This window comes from Mugil cephalus, chromosome 10 (assembly GCF_022458985.1).
Source record: "Mugil cephalus isolate CIBA_MC_2020 chromosome 10, CIBA_Mcephalus_1.1, whole genome shotgun sequence".
Classification (NCBI taxonomy): domain Eukaryota; kingdom Metazoa; phylum Chordata; class Actinopteri; order Mugiliformes; family Mugilidae; genus Mugil; species Mugil cephalus.
In genome coordinates, this window is record NC_061779.1 from 10906904 (window position 1) to 10928555 (window position 21652).

The 21652-nt window shown below is 44.7% G+C and overlaps 1 protein-coding gene across 1 annotated transcript in view; it reads left to right on the plus strand.

Annotated features, from left to right (window-relative positions):
• LOC125014944 (zinc finger protein 469) overlaps nucleotides 1-21652 on the plus strand; it is a 60189-nt gene that overhangs the window by 17203 nt on the left and 21334 nt on the right. The window contains exon 2 of the mRNA XM_047596509.1: nucleotides 3918-4123. The gene's annotated coding sequence lies outside the window, so the exon portion shown is untranslated. The remainder of the gene's footprint in view (nucleotides 1-3917; nucleotides 4124-21652) is intronic.

Here is a 21652-nt window from a genome sequence, read left to right on the forward strand (position 1 = left end):
GCCACCGTTGCAACGACATTCATCATTTATTACTTTCACCAAGAAACCGGTGCTACAGTATAGATTTTAGGGAAGGCGAAGAGACACACATTCCTCCAGACCTATATATAGTTTCAGGGAAATATTTTTAGTAACTGTCATGTCTGCATGAACGTGAATTTTAAAAGGTCACAGTTTAATTGGTTTTCTGACCCAGGTATTTCTGGTCCCTGAGGGGAGGTTAGAACATTCTAGGTCATTAAAACACTTTATAAGTTTAACAGTGGCGTTTTATATGATTTTTTTAAGGGACATAGAGAGAGAGGACCATTTAGACACCTCAGACTGTTGGCAGTGTGAAGATATGTGTTTAAGGGTCAAGCATAAAATTAATACCTTGTATTAACTTAGACTACTTGTTTAGACTGGTAACATACAAGCGGTCCGTGTTCTGAAACATACAGGCCCCAGGACCTGGTTTAAACAATCTCCATATTCATCTCGGAAACACTGACAGGTCAAACTTAGACTCCCTTACGCTGATCCATCTCATAAAGGTTTTCTGTGTTGAGAACACAGAAAGTTCCCTCTCTTGGCATCTGCGTCGACTCTGCTTTCAATTTAGGCTATTGAGGGTGAAATTCAAATTTCGGAACATCTAATACACTTCTGCTTCCCATCCAGGGGTAAATATCTTATGTATTGCATACACTTTGGCTCCCTTTATCTTGTTGTTGTTTTCATTTACAAGTATAGGTGATGTTACACCCAAATATTCTTTCATAGCTGATGTGTTTTAAGTTTTAAGTTTTGTTCTGAGCTACAATTCAATACTCCACTTGGCTCAACCCAGCCCGGTGTTTTGCCAGATTTGTGTAGTGCCTGGCACTTGGGTCTTTGGCTTTTGAAATCCAATCACAGACTGCCTGTTTCTTGAGTTCTTTGCTTTCTTACTTGCTTTTCTGTAACTTGATGTCCCTGTTACATTATGCTGTTGTTCGTCTTTCAACTTGTTTGAAGGTTTTCAGGTGTTTTTATAGGTGATAAATGTGTTTGTAGTTATTCACCTGTATATCCATTTAACCTGATATTTAGTGTTGCTCTTTTAGTGGGTATATCATTACATGAGCTTTCAAATGCATATTTCCCACAGTCGAGATGCGGTCTGTGTTCCCTTAGATTCTTTGGAATGAATTTTATACACTAACGGACTTCCCGACAAGTTATATCTGCGCTGCGCCATTTTAAACAAATGGTTTTTGCAAAACCGTGATGAGTCACAATTTACAGTAACTTCAATTATCAACGGATGTAACATATGTCCTCCCCAAAACGCTCGGATAAGCGTGTGAGAGATGTTGAGTGAAAGAGCTAGGGCCAAACGTTGCCTCATTACTGTGAGCAACTGGACTGTATTTACATTACGGCCCAGTTCAGCCCCTAGTGGCTAGACAGGATATTAAGTCCTTCCACCGCAGTCCTAAATCCCACATTTAGATCATGAAATGCAGTCACAGTTTTTTGCTGCAAAGTGTGACTGACAGCCTGTCATTACGCTTCGCATTTTCCTCATTATATGACCGCTTTGAGCTATTTTTATCTATTTAGTATTGTTGTGAAAATGACTACACTTGATTACATGCTAGACAGTAAACAAACAACAGCTTTCAGATGTTGGATTAGTTTTTCCTCTGTTGCTAAAGCCCCTGATTAAAGACATAAAACACCACAGAAGGGGGTATCTGTGTCTCTGGTTTTTGGAGGATTAGAGTTTCTTAGCAATAAAGTGCAGTGAAATGAGTTTGTCTCTACTTTCTCCGTTGTCCCTCTACCAGCCAGCTCCATTTGTCTCAAACCCCAGGCCCAGACCCGAGTTTTCACAGCCTACAATGAAGGCAGCCCATAACCTTAAGTACTGTTTTGTGGACCTGTGTAAATTTGACACCATTATGCCACAGAGAGGGTCTGTGTAGGTGTTAATGTTAGTGTTGGAGATATTGCCGGAGATCTGTACAATCTATGCTTACCCCATCCTGTGCTGACAAAAAAAGGAAAAAAAAAAAGCTCAGTTTTCATTACTTCATGCAGACATTTTCGTCATTTGTTGATCTGTGGACTTTTTTTTTTTCCTGCAGCCTTGCAGCTTTTCATGATATTTTTATCACCGCCGCTTGCATTTGTACCAGCTGTTCTTTTGCTTATTTCTGTGAGCAATTAAAAAAAAGGACTACTCCATCCTAGACATGTGTCAGCACTGTCTTTGTCTGTGAAAATTAAGAACTGCCAGTCCTGGTGGATGTAACTTATTTAGCTTAGTTTGTAGGTTCTGGAGGCCCCCAGGCAGGTACATTTGTTTTCTGTCCCCTAGCCTAAACGGACAAAATCTGGGTCTCGACGGACTGTTTATAGGGCTTTATTTTATTTATTTAGCTGAAGGTGGTCTGTGGTTGTCATTGCAAAAATATGACAAAATGTAGTGATATATTTCACAGGGCCTCAAACGGTTGCTTAGTTTTCCTGCCCTGGTGTTTTTTCCTCCTAATTTTCTGCAGGATAAGGCTTCAGCTGTCATGAACAGAACTGGAGCTTTAACTGCAGCATTTACCAGCAAAAATACCCCCCTCCCATTTGTGGTTAATCAATCCAATGAACTTAACCCTAACCCTAACCCTAATTTTTCTATTTCAACCCCTAACCCTAGTGCACCAATAACTGTAAGTTGTTAAGAAAACCATACTCTGCACATATATGTATAAACAGTTTATCTTTCCTACCAGACTTGAAACCTGAAACTTTTTGTCTTCTTTTATTTTACACACTCCCCTCACTGTGCCACAGCCCAGTTTAAACTGGCACACTTGGTACAGCTAGGTTTGTATGTGGTGGCACTGGGGGCAGGGTGCAGAGCTTGCCTTGGCTGACTGTACCCAGCCCCTCATAATTACAGACAGTAAACAGCTAGTGCTTTTTAGGCCGATTTTCCTTCGTCTGATGGGGAGAGAGTTCATGTTGGCATAAGAAGAAAAGGCGGAGAGGATGAGAGGGAGGGGACAGACACTCCGAAGGTGGACAAAAACTGTCATCCTTATTCTGGGTGTTGGGCGATGGAAGCAGCTCGCAAAGACCTGGTGAGCGTCAGGTTTATGAGGCGCTCAAACGCCCAGGGACAGGCGTCGTCCACACTCCCAGAACTCCACACACTCAATGCTCCTCCTTGATGTGATATAAGTCTTAATTAGAACCTCTAACAACCCCCGTTTAAATGTCTCTTTTCTTTTTACTTTTCTCCTTGAAACTGTCAAACTGATCACCCTCTGAGTGTGTCTGTGTTTTTTTTTCCGTCTGCCTGCCTGTCTGTGTCCGTCCCTCTGTCTCTCTCTTCCCCCTCCTCTGGAGTGAAGTGCTACTGCCTCACACTCGGTCCAAATTGAATTCTCCTTCTCCTGTTTTCCTTCTTCTTCCCTTTAACTTTGCGCTCATTTAACACTTTGGCCCGCCACCTCCATCTCACGCGGCTCAAGCAGCTTTCCTCATTGCGCCGTTTTCAGGTGCTTCATTGGCGGAGCTGCTAAGCCCGTGAAGCTTATGAAGCTTACTTACTGCAAAAACAAACAAATAACATTTTGTGGATTCGGCCCATGTACTATTTGTCCCTCCATCTCCTTCCTCATCTCTCTCTGTCCCTCTCTGTCTGTGCGCTGCATGGCACTGGCAGGCGGTGGGATGGGTGGTTTTCTTTGGCAGTCTGCTCCCCCCCTCTCTTGGCCGGGACAGGCCCTGGAGCGTGCTACTGGCTGCGAGTGTGGAAGGGAAGCGGGGTTTAGTGGAGGAGGAAGGGAGGGAGTGTGGTGGTGGGGGGGAGTTGTGAAGGCTCGGGAGGAGGGAGACTGGAGGCGTGGTCTGCCATTCGTAATGAAGTCTTCTCTTTTCATCCTCAGAAGGCAGAGTGTGAGCGGACGGGCCGGGGTCTGCGCAGCTCCCCAGCCTTCTCTGCCCGTAAAGTGTGCTGAGCGCTGCTAGACTCTGCGCTGCCTGTGACTCTCGGCTCCCGTCTCCCACAGCCAAAGATCCCCAGACTGAGAGAGAGACACCGCTACAGTCATGAGGCTTTCTCCTGTGTCGGCTCCACAGCGTAACTCTTGAGGTAAGGCTTTAAAGTGCCTCTCTCTCTCATGTCCTGCTCCTGACTGTCTTTCTCTCAGTGCTCTCCTTTACTCTCTGTCTGTCTGTGTGTGTGTGTGTCTGTCTGTCTGTCTGTCTCTGTTGATTGTTGTGGTGGTGGTGGTGGTGGAGGTGGAGGGGTGGGGGAGTCGGAGGTGGGGGGTGAAATGGGGGCTGTCCCGGTCAAGACACTCCCACTTTTTTAACATGTGTGCGCGCGCGCCCATGTGCGCTCGTGTGTGCGTGCGCACATGCAGTAACGTGCAAGTTTTGGCATGCGTGTTTGTGCCTTTGCACATATAAGACTTTGTTTATGTGTGACCACAGAGTGAGTCAGCAGTGCAAGGTTTACGTTGAGGTGATAAATGGCTTCTACTGGTCAAGCAAAGAGGGGGACTTAGACATTCTTGGAAAAGGATGACAGCTTCAGTAAGAATCCAGAGGAAGTGAATATTGCTTAATAATAGTGTCACTCGAATTCTGGAAAATGTGAAATTACTGTTTACTCTCGGTCTGGGCTGGTGCTAATGTAATTTACAGCCATGGAGTAATTCTACAGGAGCTGTTAAATAGGGTGCAGGGTGGTGTTACTGCACCTGAGTGTGTGAGCACACGTGGAGATTTATTTGTTTACTCGCACCGTTGATTGCCAGTAAAGGCAGATGGATGGAACAGGCGAGTGAGGCTCATCTCTGTAAATAAAGGAGGCAGTCTGTCCTCATCTGCAGCCCAGTGACACCAGGCTTTGAAGTGATTTCAGTGGATCTGTCCTCCTCCCCGCTGGGCAATTCAGATCCGGCCTGCGACTCACTCACTTTCATCCACATTCCCTTGGAAATCCATCCATCTGTATTCTGTCACTCACCTCCTTCCTGATCCCACTCATCCCAATGGGTTCTTGCACCGTGATACCCCTAGCTGAGGCCTTCTTCGGCTTCTATCAACACCTCCCGCATTCTGGTGGACAGTATTCGATTCTCCATCCATACTAGGCTGACATGCTTCTAGGTCTTTCCAATACCTCTCCCAGAAAAAAAAAAAAAAAAAAAAAAAAAAAACTAAGCGACTTTCCATTAGTTTCTGCTGGGCCATGAGAATTATGGTTTCCCAAATGAATAGTGTACAGGAGCCGGGCTTAATTGAAAAAACACAAGCATGGCCTGCCATGAAGGAGACGGTCCTTGTGTCACTGTTGAACTGTGTGAATGTACTTTCCAGAGCTGGCGAGGCAGAGAGAAAGAGAGCGAGAGAGAGAGGGAGAGAGAGAGAGAGAGAGAGAGAGAGAAATACAAAATCACAAGAAGGAGGAGAGACAGAAAGCTGAAGCAAATAAAAATATGGAATGGAAAATCTAGGACTGATTGAAAACATCGCCGGTGCTGTGCAATGTAGAGGAGTTATCGGGGGACACAGGCAAAATGTGTAAAAATTATTCTGAGGGAATACAGAAGGAAAAGAAAGCAATGTGTGTATGTGTGTATGTGCATGTATATGTGTGTGAACTTCCGTGTCATCTGGTCTCTCCGTCAGGGCAGTTTGTATAAAGTGGGATTTCAGAGGGATTGAATGACAGAAGGAGGCCGTCATGAGACTGTTTGCTGGTCAATAAGCCCCAAAGGGCAACAATAGAGCCCACAGTAAAAAACTGCTTGTTTGCAGTCTAGCTAACAGCAGCGTCTCTCCCATGATTTTCCCAACAGGGAGTCCTCATAACATCCAACGCTACTGAAGCAGTCTGCTCTGCAGGGTAATCAGAACACTAAGTTTGGGAAGTTTTGTTCGTTTTTTTTTTTTTTTTTTTTTATCCGTTACTTCATTTTCTGCAAAAACAATTCCTAACATACCTTATTAATATCAGCCTTGTTATATTTTATTGCATCTGCAAACCCACCCATCTCCTCCTCCTTTTATGCTTCTCTGCACCCCCTGCAGTTTCTCACCCAGCCTCTCTTGCTGTGTTTGTGTGGCAACCCCATATGGTGATGATTGAGACCCTGTCATTGGTTCAGATGGCACATTTGTCACGCACATGTTTGCCAGCCGCGACTGTTGCTAGGGCTCTCAGAGCTGCGGGGGGAATGCATCTCTTGTTGACTTCCTCGCTGGATGGTTCATTTGTTTGTCGGGAAGCCGCGACCCCTGACCCCGCCGCCACCTCCTCCCGATGCTCTCGCTGCCCGTTAGTGTAACTCTAAACTCGCGCAGACGTTCCGCGCCGCCATCCACTCTTCCATCACCGCACCCATATTCTCATCAACTATGAAAGAATCAGCGCTCTGTCATCCACGGGAATCCTGTAATGAAAACACATGCAGGCAGACGTCACTGTTTGCTCACAGGCTGTGAAGATTTAAGTGAGAAAAGGCAGATAACCTCAGGGAGGAGCGGCACAAACTTTTTTATTATTAAGGCATTATTAAGGATTATTAATCATCCTTCCCCAACCTAGATACTGAGACCATGAGGCTATTAAATCAGTGTCTAAAGGGCTTGATAAGGGCTTTAAGGTTGGTTTATTACCAGCTCAGCAGGTACTGCCCAGACCAGTCACTAAGGTTACATAACACTGGGGAGGATATTCATCCCTTAATTCCCATGTTGAGTGATAGGGTCACGACTTCTGACCTCTCTGGATCACAGTCGAAAGGCCAGAGCTGACTTTCATTAGGCTTTGATAGTGAAAGCTAAACAGTGACCGCCACCACAGGGAAAAAAAAGAAAAAAGAAAATTGTCATGACAGTTGTCCAATTTGTTTGTAACAAGATTATGCTGCGGAAGAACTGTTTTGAAAAATTATGAGCAAAATGATGAAAATGCATCTTATTGGATCAGGATGTTCTGCATCTGACAGACTTTAAAGCTTGACTCATGCCTCCATCATCCTGTCTGAATTCTAGCAACAAACTAACTAGCAACTAACAAACAAATACACAAAACAAATGTCTTCCCACTAATTGAATCAGAGTACTGTCCCCTTTTAAATGCTTCAGACAGTACCAGTAATTCATTGCAGCGAAAGCTGGCTTTGCCTACCTGTGTATATTTTTAATTGTAAAACGATACGTGTCATGGCCCCTGGGAACGGCGCTCTCTCCAACTTTTGAATTTAAAAAAGAGTTTGGGTTTACTTTAATGCGAGCGAGAATAAAATAAAATAAATAAAAATACGCAGCAAGGGAAAAGCATCAGAAGAGAAATTATGTTCTTACTTCATATCCAAAGGGCATGCATTTTGAAAGCTTAATGAATTATTGGACTTGGGTTTCATATAACAGGCTCCCCAGCTTTGCTCCCAGTCATTAAAACTCTGAGAACCTTGCAGTTGCATGTTTATTTTTTTTTCCAATGGACACATTAAAAGGCCAAACCTTAATTTCTAAGCCCGTATAATTTTCTGCTAAATTTAAATGTATAATTGAAGAGATGCCTTCGTGATTAAAAATCAACATTTTGAATGTTTGTCAACAGAGAGTAAGTGTAAATATAGGCCCGAGTTAATACTTGATTTATGACGTTAGGAATATGAACGGTATCCTGTCGGTGAGTCGAGGGATTATAACTAGTTGCTCATGTAGAAATTCACCTTTTTCTGTTTAAGATCCTCAGTTCAGTTGTTGTGTGTGCGACATCGGGATGCTTCAGGATTTAACTGTTCGTCCTCATCTAAACTCTCTACATCTCTTTCTCAGCTCAGTTTTCCTGTAACTCTCAAACCTTTCAGGCAGGAACTGAGAACTTTTCTCAGGTGGTCGGACCTTTAAGACTTAAAGAGGTATTCAGTCGGTGTTACTGGTGACACACTTACTGACTAAGGAGTAGCAGTAGCAGTAGTAGTAGTAGTAGTAGTAGTAGTAGTAGTAGTAGTAGTAGTAGTAGCATCCCTCACACCTATAGAATATGACTCTAAATAGTCTGAGGCTGGAGGCTGACTCAGACTCATTGAATATGTAAAATGCTCGTTATCTCTTAGGTTCCATCATTATCACCTCTTTTCCTCCCTATCGGTGTCCTCTTCTTCAAACACAACGCATATTTTCCGCCCTAACCCACGTCACACCTTTAATCTAAAGGGCGCCCCCCAAACTCCCACACAAATCCACCCTCGGACTAATACGCAAAGCTTGCTGTTGCGTGCATTGTGTTGTGCTGTGTTGTGGCGTGCGTTTTATGCAACCAGTCCAAATATCTGTGTCAGTGCTCAGGGCGGTGTACTACGTGTCTACTGACAAATAACCGTTGGATCAGCTGTCATGCGTTTATTAGACACTTTATCTAACAAGCAGAAAATTGGCCTGAATTTTTGCTGTGCACCCCTGCTCCTCCTGCTGCACGAAGGCAGGCCCGGTAGCTCTGATTGCTTCTGACACTGGCAACAAGAACAGGCTTCCTGAGAAGACTTTCTGAAGAACGTCTCCTGTATCTGAGCAGAAAAGTCAAAGGAGATCAAATCAAACACGAAATCGTTTTTTTTTTCCTTCTTCTTCTTCTCTCAACTGAATTTGTGTGGGGAGGCTTTAAGTCAAGTTCTGCCATACTTAGCGGAATGATTGGCAGGTTTTTGCAGGGATTTTTTTATGTCAGAACTGGTGTAATTTTGGTCAACCTTCCTGTGTGCTGATTTTATTATATTCAAATATCCCTGTAGTACGCAACAGAAACAGTAGCACGTCTGTGTGATGCTTGGATCGGCGGTGGTGACATCAGATCTTTAAGGGAAGAGGTGGGGGCGGCACGAGGAATCGCCAGTAAATTATAGCTCAGGCACTTCCCAGATGCCTTGGCCTGGGTCCTAGAGCTAAACAGCTTTAGGATTGCTTTCCCTTTTCAACCCCTTTTCCGCTACATTCCTGCTCTTCCCCTCTCGCTCCTGCGTTTTGCTCCAGATGTGGCATTGTTTGGACACATTTGTTTTGGGCTTGGGCTGGTAGACCTGCGTAGGGTCTGATGTCATGCTCTATTTAAAGGGAAAGCCATGAGAACTGGGTGGAAAGGAGCTGCGCTGTGGTTTCACTTCAAAGCCTCTGTCTAGGACTACTGATGACTGTCATCCGTGGCACAGCAATCTGTGTCATGGACAGATGACCACATTCATTTTAAGTGTTGACAGACATGTCATTTTGAAAAGGTTCAGAGAGGAGGCACAATTATTTTTTTTCACAAAAGCCAGGAAGGTGGAATTTTCTTAGTTTTATCTCGCGTCATCATCTTCGGGTTTTGCTGAAGTCAACTCAGTTTCACTATTATTTGGGAAACTCTGGCACTCCTGGAGAGAAATAACACTGGTTTTATTTAAAGCTCATACCAGGACTCTATATGGTGTAACTCAGAAAAAACGCGAGATTCTAGTCGGATAAAATGAAAAGACGATGCCCTCAATTGAACCAACAAACATGACAGCTTCGTAATAGGTCAGAGGAGTCACATGCTGCTTAAACTTCCATGCCTCTCTAATTAGCTCTGTCAGTCAGTGAACCTGGCACCTCGTGTCATTAAAGAATGGGATAATTATTCTGTCTGTCTCTCGGCATCGGGGGCGTGTGTCTGTTCACTGCAGTGCGTGTGTTAGGTATTCGGCACCACTAAAGAAGTCGCTGTGTTCAGGCTGCCATGGGAGATAGGAAGAGCAACTTCTCTTCATCACAGGGGGATCCTTTCCTCGATGACTGAGCTTATTGTGCCTTCTTATTTAAACTGTCGGCCTAGTGGAGAGTCAGCAGCAGCGGCAGCAGCTGACTATGAGGCTCTACTGTCAGATTCCCCATGGGAGCTCTGCCTTCAACACTGTTTGGCCTTCAAACACATATATTTGTCAGGTCCTCTCTAGTGTCCCTGGTTCAAACAGCAATAAGTTCTAACCCGGCCGAATATTTCCGGTTCAAACGGGCATGTTTGCTAGATCTCCATCCCTCACTGTTCTGTCTGCTTGCGCCGCGGTGTTTGCTTAAGGAGTTCACAGAGGCTTCTTGGCCCATCAGGAGTTGAAAGCTGGAATAAATGGCATGAAGTGCTAGCAGACGATGTGTGCATTTCTATTCAGCCTTGCACACATACACGTGTGCAGACAGACCGAGGGGGAAAAGTGCGTTCGGATGATCTAGTCATCAGGCAGTCTCTCTCTTTATATGTATTTGGACTCTAGGTGACCCACTTTGCTTTCCACCGGGTATAAGAGATACACATCCTGACAATGCTTAGCCTATCATGTATGTTTTCTTTTCAAATGCGCTGCTCGACACGAGCTGCGAGCGTCTGAAAGGTAAAGATTCATCAGGTTAGAAGGCGAGCCTGTCATCCAACGAAAACAGGGGCCCGAAATGATCACAAAAGCACAGCTTTCCTCACCTGTATGGTATGTGGGCTTTCAGACTCCAGGTGAGCGGCTCGTTTGTTTTCTCACGATTGGCCAGAAGTGTTCCCGCTTTATCCCAAAGTTATTTACAAAGCTCCTCTCCAAAGAAGTTGGCGGCGCAGAATGGCTTTTCCCACTTTCACAGTACACACATATAATTCCATTCTTGTATTTTGGGAGTAGTTATATATATATGCAGATGTTTTTTGACACACACACACTAAAATGTGTGTCTCTGCGGGTCTCTCTCCCTTTCAGCTTAAAGTTCACTACAGTGCAGTGCCACTGTGGTCAACATCAAAGACTTGGACGCAGACGTGTTTACACATTTTCATGCACAGACACGCAAAGAGGCCTTCGGATAATTTATATTTACTTCCGTATAAGAACATAAACAGTGAAGATGAAATCAGGAAAACTCTTAGGCATGTGCGTCCTTTTCTCAGATACACCCTCACACACGACTCCCTGGCCGCGGTCCAGCGTGGGACCCGGTGTTTCCTACAGCCTGCTGAACGCCAAATATTACGCGTAATGAAAGGATAACAGTTCAGTCCAGGGGGTCATAAGGTCAAGCACATCTAGGTGATCACTGCTTCCGCTCCAGATTCTGTTTATGGCGTGTGTATATACACCGCGAGGTCTGTCAGACAATTGTATACACCCCACACCCAACCTCAAGCTCACACAGCTGGCACAGCCAAACATTCACAGAATCTGCTCAAGGGAAGGGGGAGGATGTGTGCATGTGTGCCTTTGTGTGAGTGAGCTAGAGTGTATGTGCGCATGTGTACTTGTATTTCTCATGTTGTGGGGACATAAATCAGTTTACACACTCCCATTGTGGGGATTCGCATCCCTTTTGGGGACAAAAAAACAAGTCCCCGTGACATAAATCACTCGATTTTTAGGAGAAGGACTGGGTTTAAGATCAGGATAAGGTTGAGTTTAGGTCAGGGTAAGGGTTAGCAAGTAGTCATTATGGTGTGGGTACGTCTCCAAAAAATGAATGAATGTCATCCAACGTGATTAAATACATGTGCAAATGCACGCGCGTGCATGTGTGAGTCGAGTTTTAATCTCCCGCCGACACCCACGCACGAAAACTGCCTAAATGCCTGTGTCTCTCTTTAGAAAAAGCCCACGGCTGTCTACATTCCCCTCGCGTTCGGTGCGTTTCCTTTTCACGTGATAGCGGATCCTGATACATTTGTGATGCAGATTTGCAGGAAATCAAGTTGTGCTGCAGGTCTGAATGTCGCACAGCATGGAAACGTTGCAGCGTGTCCTCTCAAACTCCCCGAAAGCTTTACGGGCTCTTTTCAAGTGTAATATACTCTTTATAGGGCTAAAACAGGTGGCTGGGCTGAAGAAGTGGGAGGTACAGATGGATGAAGTGACAGGGTGGAGTAATGACAAACTTCAGTATACATTACAGTTAAACATTGTCATTTGATGGGAGTGTCAGACTGGCTCGAATCTTAATTTCCTTGCCTCTTTTTTGTGTGTGTTTTTTTAATCCAGTTGTGCTTTTATACTTAACAGAGTTGCACACCTGAAGAGATTAAAAAGAAAACATACTAAATCAGACTGTTCATGTAAATTTACTAGTTTTTCTGAGTGGACATGCACATTTGCAAAGTTGTAAATAAATATTCAACTGATCTGAAAAACAGGAAATCTGTCTATCCGGGAGAAAACTGTGTTTTAAGCTCAAAAACAGCAGCGGAGGCTGGAAGTGTTTGCTTCCTGCCGCAGTAGCTGCAGTTTTGTATCACGCTGCTTCCTACCTGTTTGACCTACTTGGATTAGTCTCAAGAATAGTTATCTGTTTTGTTTGTTTGACCGAGGGTTTGTGTGCGCACGCCCACATGTGTTTTTCTTCAAATGCCCCTTTGTGATTTCTTGTGGCTATCTGTTGCTTATATCTCTGTTGTAGAACGTCTGTGCCCACCCCTCAAGATTGAGCATCAGCACAGTAGTGTATATCTCATTTCCGTGTTTGCATGTATGCCTCGGACTGCCAAGGAGAAGAAAGCGGTTTCTTATGTGAACCATGTGTGACTGCCGACGCAGATGGGAAAGGTTAAAGCAGCAGGGAACTCAAAGAGTGTGGCTTCATCTGCCAATCTCTTTCGCTCCCCATCTGATGTCAGACATGAGACTGACAGTCTGTGAGATGCTATCAGCATCCAGACAGCCACTGAGGCTGAAAATGACAACTGATACTGAAGATAAGTGTGTCTGAATCTGCATTAGCCCTGTAGGTTCTCCTTGAGGCCAGGATAGCAAATGAACTTTTTTTAAAAAAAAAACAAATACAAGCCTGCGGTGTACATTATCTCATACTGCATAGCCTCATTTTTCTCTGTAGGTTGCAGGAAGCTTGACCTTTGCGAGGCACGATGTTCAAAAGCTTCCTTCTTTATCCAGATAAAGTGAGTGGGCTTTCACAGCTGGGATAAACTAGCAGAATTCTCCCCGTGAGCCGCAGTGGTATTGCAAGTAAATACAACAGATACAGATAGTGGACTGTGGAGGAGGATGTATTAACAGATTATGGGAGTGATCCACTCACAGTGAGCTAACAATGGCCTCACCAGTGCGAGCCGGAGTGGGTTGGTGCCGCTTTGAACTGTGTGATGTTTCTGTAACTATGGGGAGGCTGTCCTGCTATTATGCGTGTCATGTTGAGTGGTATTCAACGCCCGTGCGTCAAGCAGATCGAGACATTAACTTTTCAACTTTGCAAGTCATGCCGGGCCCACTCAAAGAATTCAACCTGTGATTCCCTGAGAGCTGCGTAAGATTGTTTTCAGCATTAAGCGCAGCAAACTACACAAACGCTCTGTATCCCGGGAGCAAGAAAGGCTTTTTCTGCTCCAGTTCTGAAAAGGGAAACTTTGGCCTTTCAGATTTCAATAGAAGGCTTAATAAGCAGATCCTCGTCTGCGCCACAAATTGTTCTTTCTGTCAGCTACTTTCATTTGGGAAGCTTAAATACATCTAAAGAGCTTAACTGTCTTGTAGACACAGGCATATACCGGGGAGAGGGGCTCGGGAATCCCCTACACTGTCTCTCAGCAGAGAGAGTTGATACTGATGCTATCTCCTTCTCCGTCCCCTTCTGTCTTCGTCTCGCTGCCTTTTCGCCGCCACTGTTTCCTCGACTGTCCCTGGACACGAACGCAGACGCGCCATCTCTGATGCCACGGATGCTGCAGGGAAACGGTGCGCCCCTTTCATATCCCCGCAGCTTTCCGAGATGCTAGACCGCCAGTGTGGTCTATGAACCTCCTACCACTAGAATGACAGACTCAGAGGAGAGCAGCAGAGGAGAGGTATTACTATCAGGTTTCCCTCAAATTACAGCAAAGACTGGGTCGGAGCCAGCCCTGCCATAAAGGTCTTCATATTTCCAGAGGCATTCATGTGCCTTCTGTTTATGAAATAGCATAGTTGGCCTCGGCTATTCTATTTCACAGAAGAAATTCACTGTTATTGCTGACATTTTGTTTTCCATGACTTTCCTAATGACTGAGATGAAGGGAAGGATAAGAGGGAGTGGGGGTGGCTGTGTTTTGGTAAAGCAGTTGGATACATAGATTTCTGCCGGAGAACCGATTCGTTCAGCTGCGCCATCTGTTTTGGATAAAGTAACATCTCCCACATATATACTTTTACGTGTGATCAACAATTAGCCCAAATGTGTTCCGTGTTTTCCGAGTTCAACTCCCAGTGCATCAATAAAGTCGACTTGAGAGGGAGCAATTTGAAGTGGTTTGATGTCCTATAACTCACCAGAGGGCTCTGTGATTAAATTTCATTTTCTCCTTGAGTTTGTCTTTATCATTTTCCTTCCCTATTTTCGGTCTTCTGTTTTTCAGCAGCTAGCTTAACACTCTCTATACCGCTCTTTATTCAGGCCCTCTGGTGAGAATATTATGGAAGTTCATTGGGGGAAAGTCTGTGATCTTCAACCACAGCTGTCAGTCAGAAGCTTCCAATTTTAGGGCTTAATCTTTGATTTATTGAGAATGTTTGTTTTCAGCTGAGTTCCCAGAGTTCACTGGTCACCGGCTCCTTTTGCGGGCCATTATAAACCCTTCAACAGAACTGCTCTCTGTCACTTATTATTCAATATCGGACACAGAGCTTTAAGTCTTGATGGAGTTTTAATGAAAGATTTCCTGCTTGGTCTCTGCCAGGCTGACTACCACGCAATATCACTCCTTCAAATTAAGGGCGAGGGAAAAGCAGCCATTCTAAAAACAGAATTATATTCAAAGGAATGGGCCAATTTTCAAGGAAAGTAACAGGAGCTGTATCCGACTTTAGACCCCAGTATGGGTCAGTGAGAGTAGGACTAGTAAAACCCAGAGGACCATGTCCCCCCCCCCTCTCTCTCTTTTTACTTCACCAGTTCAGGCCAGAGATGAGGTGATCCACATGCTAGAGGAAGTGTGTGTATGTGTGTGTTTGCAGAGACAGGAGGAAAAAGTCAGACTCTGGTTTTGGTCCAAGACAGGAAAACGCTGAAGTAAGCTCACCCATCACCTCCCAGACTCCTGGATAAAGCACTGGCCTAATTACACCTAATGCAGTTATGCGACTTATTCTTTTAACACCCTTTTAAACAGTGTGTGCGAGTGCATGTGCCGTACGTGTGTCTGTGTGTAAAAGCCAGCGCTAGTCTAAAGTTGTCGCTGAGAAAAAGGGTCATGCGAGGAGAACTGCGCTGAGGATGAAATGATGTTTTCCTGCAGCAGATGTGTGTTTTCTGACAGCTTGTTTTTTTCTCCCGTTGCTTGATTTGTGTCAGGAGCTGAGACTCACCCATTTCATGCTTTACAGACAGAAGAGATCAGCCCCCACAGGCAGAGGAAAGAGTTCAGTCTGTCGAATGATGTCAGTGTTTGGAGAGGATGAGTGTGATGGTGGCGGGGGTTAGATGAGTCTGGGAAGCGAGGAGTTTGTGCGGGGGAGGAAACGCATGAGATCCCCCACTGAGATGCTAAACTTCACCACGGCATAAAAGAGAGGAAAGACAACGCTTTACAAGGATGAAGAAAAAAAAAAAAAAAAAAAACGTTCCACTTTTAATCTGCGCGCAGTCTAAAAATAACCTCCCCTTTCTGTCTACTGCCCACTGGGGCAGGCTTGTTAAAGAGTCTGTCTCCAAAGTGCTGCACAGGACCAAACAAAAAGAAGGGAGGGATTAAAAGTGAGACGCGGGGAACGATTGGGAGAGTAATAGCAAAAAATGCAAGGACGGAAGCGTGCTTGGAAAGATGTGGAACAGATGAATCTTCAAGAGACTGAGAATGAGTTCATGAGGCCTTAGAGACTGCTGAGTGGATCAGACTCCTACGCTGTCAGTTGTTCCCCCTCACCAGGCCAGTCTGCGAGCCGGACTCATTGCAGAGCCATTGCACACCTACAGTGTGTTTGGGCCCATGGCTTTTGTGAGTGTTGCTGCGGCAATAAAATCACCTAGTGCTTGGAAATGTGGAATAACAGAATAACTTTTACAGGACTCGGTGGCATGGCCTGTCTCTGAGAGGTTCGCCACACAGGCGGTGAATCACACACATACCAAATAGTCTCCCATTCTTCAAATGCTTCCCTGCTTTCCAGCCTCGTCGTCTGACTCACAACATGCTACTGTACTGCGCTAATACAGCGTGCTACTCAGCCCGATGTGTCATCCCGAACTGTCACTGCGATTTTTTATTTTTTTTTTCCCCAGACTTCCAGGAAAATGAATGGAACAGGACAATGTTTGTTTTCAGATTTGTGCTAAAGACGTAAGAAGCATCTTAACAAGTTCTAAAAATACCAGACGCTGTCTCGTGGATGTTCCGATCTTCCCTCGGAAACTAAAACAATCTTTGACCTTAGTCTTTAACTTCCATCTGTCCAAGAGACCTGCATATGTACACGTGGCTGGTTTTGACATTTTGAAGAAATAAGAGATAATCTACCTAGCAGATAAATCATGGACATCAAATAGTGAAACTTCTATATGAAGTAGTTTTTTTTTTAATCTCACAGCATCAGTTTCCTTTCATTCAGTCCCACTGTATTTAGACATTTAATATCAGACATAAAATCAACAACACATGGAACCTTCAGAGCAAGATATAACAAATATACTAAAGTTAGATACCTTATGCAGCACGTTTCCTTTCTTTTTTTTTACCACCATGATGTCATTTCCCCACTTAAAACAGGGAAGTTAATCCCCTTACCACCATTACTTCTTTTTTTTTTTTTTTAACAACGGAACATCAGCTGGGCGTCTGTGGAGAGATTGCATCACTGGGGTTATTCAAGCATGTTGATGAAGTAGCAGCAGTCTGGGGGAAATAAAACAGCATGGACCTAGCTGACACACTCACCAATCCAAGCAAACGCCATTCATAAATTTCTACTAGATTACAGCCCAGAGCATCAGACCTGGCAGCGTGTCGACTGTTATAAAGAAATGGTGGCTGACTTCCTTGCCATAGAAAGAAAGGTATTCTAATGTGAGATAAGAGCATGTCCTTGGACAGAGAACATCTCCACTGCTGCTTTTCACTGACCTTTCAAAGCTCCACAGCAGAGATTTGTGCTGAAGCTTGAGGCATTTAACGTTTCAGATCCTCTCAAACTTTACGACCATATATTTCATTTTAATTGCCCTCCGCTCCTCTGCCTGCATGCTTGATAGCAAGGTGGATAAGGGAAGTTGAGAATCTACTCTCTAGAGAAAATAACCAATCAGATGAGAATATGTTCATTTGTTATTCTTTCCTGGAACTGCAACAAGTGCTACTCCTCCACATAGTTTTCGGTACATGAACTTTGAGTGTGTATTTTTGCAAAAAACAAAAAAAAGAAGAAAAAAAAGAAGTTTTTTAGCAAATGAAAGCACAACCTTGCATTTATGTTACGTCTGTGATGTGTGGCGCTCGCATGCAAAGGCTTAACCAATGCACATTTAATATGCATCACACATAGTCAGTCATGTGTAAGTGGAAACAGAGCAGGAAAACAGCATCAAAGTCACGTCCAGTAATCACACTTTACATTTGAGCAGCTCTTGTTTATTTAGCGTTTCTGGAGATTCAAATATTTATACGTATATATATCCTAAATGGTGGCACCTATTTCAGACTAAATCTTCGACCAAGATCGGGATGTGTCTTAGTGACCAGTGGTCCTCACATGGCCCTCACATGGCCCCTGAAGACCCACTAGTCCTAGATTAAGGGCTTTCCTGCTGCTCTAGAGATGCAAGCTGTGCCAACACAAATGGCTGGGCACGCAATACTGCCATGACAAATTGAAGTCAGGGCAAGAGGGCAAAAAGCAGACCACGTCCCAGACTGAGAGGTTTTATGTTGGGGCTACTTGAAGACAGTATTAGGGCCACAATGCTGAGCTGAGAGGTCAACGGCACACGGTTACAGGCCCTAGCTTTTCGCTCTGTCTCAACCTTTTAATGGACTGTGACAGGGCTTCCGATCCCAACAGTCTGGCCAAATGGTTTGCACATCAGAGCTGCTCATGGGTGCAACACTAACACATTTCGTGTGCACAGAGTTTGTCACATAAATTACAGTCTGCTATCCGTACCTCAGTTTGTGCAAATGGAAATATTTTCGTCTGATGTGCATAGTTGGCAAACTTTACTGCAACACCCACAACAGACATTGCATTTGAGTTATTGATTGCGAGTTTACGAAGATGCCAGAAATGTGGAACATTTAACAGTATACAGAGAACCATTATAAGTATGAATTAGGTCCATCATTCATATTTAGGAATCTTACTTCCTTATTTTTTCTCATTTCTGTTTTCAGAAAGCATTTTTAGTCTTGGGTGACGCATACACTGGCCAACAGTTTAGTTGACCTTTGAACTGCGTGTTTCCGATCTGGAGAGCTGCATGTTTCTCGTCCATGCTAGTGGTCCCATCTGCCTGCACAGGGAAGTGTTCATTGCTGTGTAATGTAATGTAGTGTAATGTAATGTATCTTCGAGGTGCATTGGATTCGCCCGCACACATATTTGTAGGTAGGAAAGCTTTGTTTGCATTTGAAGGACAAGAGGAGATCATTGGTAGATGAGTGACTATGAAGGCCTGGATCTTGAATTTGGGAAGATCTAGTCAGCGTCAGGAGCTGCAGAAATAGGAACAAGAGGAAAAGTATGATTCACACGAGATGGATGATACAATTTCTTCAACTTGCATACATTGTCTGTCTGTACCATGAGGCTCCAAGTGATGTCTCCAATCTGGCCTTAACGCGGAGCTCCGTCAATGACTCAGTGAAAGACTGATTGTAGGAAAGACGTGACATTTCCGACTGAAGGCATGGTGGTGAATCTACAAATATAATACCAGTTCTTTTTTTCATTATGGGCCTGTAGTGCTTGCAGAATTTTGGCAAGTTGCAGTGTGTTTAAGGTTACTAGAATGTATTTTCTGCCCTAAAGCTGGTGCACTAAGCTCCACTTGAATAAAAAGCACTTTTGCTCATTTAATGTTTTTGGCCTCTGGTGTAGCGTCGTCTACGGACTTGGAATAAATCACACTCATTCATCTTGCAGCATGACTTGAAAAGTTAGCTTATCACAGCAGGGAAAGAAGTTGTTGTCTTTGTCAATTTTACGTAAATAGTCTATTAAGGGCTCCTGAACCAGTATTTCTTTCCATAGGACACGGGATGTGAAAAATATTCTTAAGTACACAGCATTCTCCTTGGTTCACTCTTTGGCTTGGCCCAGAGGCCAGCCTCACACGCAGGTATGTGAAGCCAGAGAGGTAGGGCATGGTGGATGCACAGAAGCTACTTTCTGTATTCCAGTCTCCGGCACTGGTCTCCAGTGAGCCTGAGCAGGTCTGAGGGGAACAACATGAGCTCTGCCAGGGGCTTTGGTTTGTTCCACTGCCTCTAGTCAGCACTGACCTATAATAAGGCCTCCTGTTCAACATGGCAAAAGCAATGGGGAGAGTGCGAAAGAATTTAGGAGTCAGGGTTGACCGAGTTTGTTAATCAACCAGAGATTAATCCTGTAAACACAGGTTTACTTTTCTTTGACACCAGCCACAACTCAGACAGCTCTAACTTCTTTTTGACAGGTTGTAGTAATTGAGTCTCGAAGAGAGTTTAATATCTGGATGTGCCTTCTTATCTGCGCAGGTGTCGAAGGAATTTAACACAATCTTGCAGAAGTTCATCACTGTAGGTGAATCAGTGGCGGTGTTGTCTAAATTGGTGAGACCTAGCAGTCAACCTGGGTCTTAGAAGTGTTGTGCTGTTGTGCATGAGCTAGATCAATACTGATGTTGTGTTGGGACAACAGTGACTGGATCAGTACTGGTTCTGTTCTAGCAACCATGGGTCAGTGCTACACACTCTCTGTGGTCAAGTTGTGGCTGCATGAATGGCTTCTTGCAATGGCCGTACAGAGCGTCATTCTTCTCACCCTCATCTGAGGCTGACATCCGAGGGGGAAGCCCAGGGAGCCGGCAAGCTAAATGTTTTTCTATCCCCCTGGTAGGAATGAACGTATCGGGTGCTGTTTTAATGCGTTTAAAGTAGAAAAACAAGGCAGTGTCCAACGACCGAAGGTAGAAACGACAAGGACAGTAGTGAAAACAGACTGTAGTTCAGGCCGTTTGCCCTCCCGTTGCAATATGCAGGGGGAAAGCAAAAACATCCCGGCCCAGTGACAGACTCATCATTAATGCTCTGGGTTTGTTTGTCTTTAGAGTTACTTGCCCACTTTGCCATTTCCCCAAGAATCTTAAATACCCCTGCCCCCTTGGCCCTCATATGGTCCTTGTGTAAATAGTCCACTATCCCCAAGCTCCTACCCGCCGCACTGTTGCCAGGTCTAGATGGGACAAAGTGAGCATTCCAGGAATACCAGCACGACTCCAATACCTAAACCCACCTGCTCCCGTCCACCTCAGTCTGGGGTTTGATTTTTACCCTGCACCTTTTCCTGTGACTGTGGAGTTCCCATTCGATGACTCATTAACAGCACTATTTTTCCCTTTCAGCTAAAAGTGGGCCTTTTTTCTATGACACTTGCTCCTCTCTTCCACATATTATGTAACCAGACAGATGCCAGAGGTGTGGCTGAGCCGGACAGACAGACATCGTGCAAATACTTGACTCCGGCACATTTCACCTCCCCAGTCTGGGGGCAGCACTGACACAGCTTGTCTGTCGAGCACCACCGAAAAGAGGGAATGAGCAGTTAGTTTATCTCAGTTCAACCGAGAGGGGAATATTTGTGAATTTTAAAATAAAGCTAGGCTGAGGTTGGTTGTGGAGAAATGGGGAGGAGCTTTGGGGAGAGGATGAATAGGGTCCTGTGCTCAGCCCCTGGGTGGACTGAACCCCTCTGTTTGAGCTTTTTTCGGCCTTGGCACACAGGGCCGCCTGTGAGGAGCGGGTCGGAAGCAGGAAGTGGTCGTGTAAGGCGATCTGCAGATGCAGTACAGAGCTCCTTTTCAACAGCAGACCCCTTGGTCCTATCCTACACAGCGACACATCAGGTAGTCCTCCTACTGCACCCACAGCAAGACACAGGCCACACCCATACAGGACCAACTGGCAGAAAGAGGAGGTGAGATGAGATGAAAAGATAGAAAAGGGGACATAAAGCTGTGGAACCAACAAAATGATGTGGGAAGAAGATAGGGAAAAGGCACATTACACTTCGGGCTGTTGCTTGTCATTCATCAGAAAATCGGAAAAGATGTACAACAAAACTTGACAAGGCACGTCCTAAATGTTTAAAGTAACTTTGCCCACTGCAAAGCAAGAAATTGTAGTGCATGTGAGATATCAAGCTGCAGATGTAGGACATGCTCCTTTTAATAGCACATCATAGAGGAACCTGTTGAACTGCATCTGTCTGTTGCAGAAACGCTACTGTACTGTCCCATCCTGGATCAGAAGTAGATTGGCAGTCTGCACTCAGAGCCCTGGGAGCTGGAATCTGTCTCCTCTCTGCTTGACTTCCCTTCCTCTTCCTCATATCTCCCCTCGTTCCCTCCCGCCCCCCTGCCCATTGAGACTTTTGGATTTCCCAGGCAACATAATTGTTGTAGGTGAATTGCTGAACTGTGTTCTATCTGATTTCAGATCCTGTAA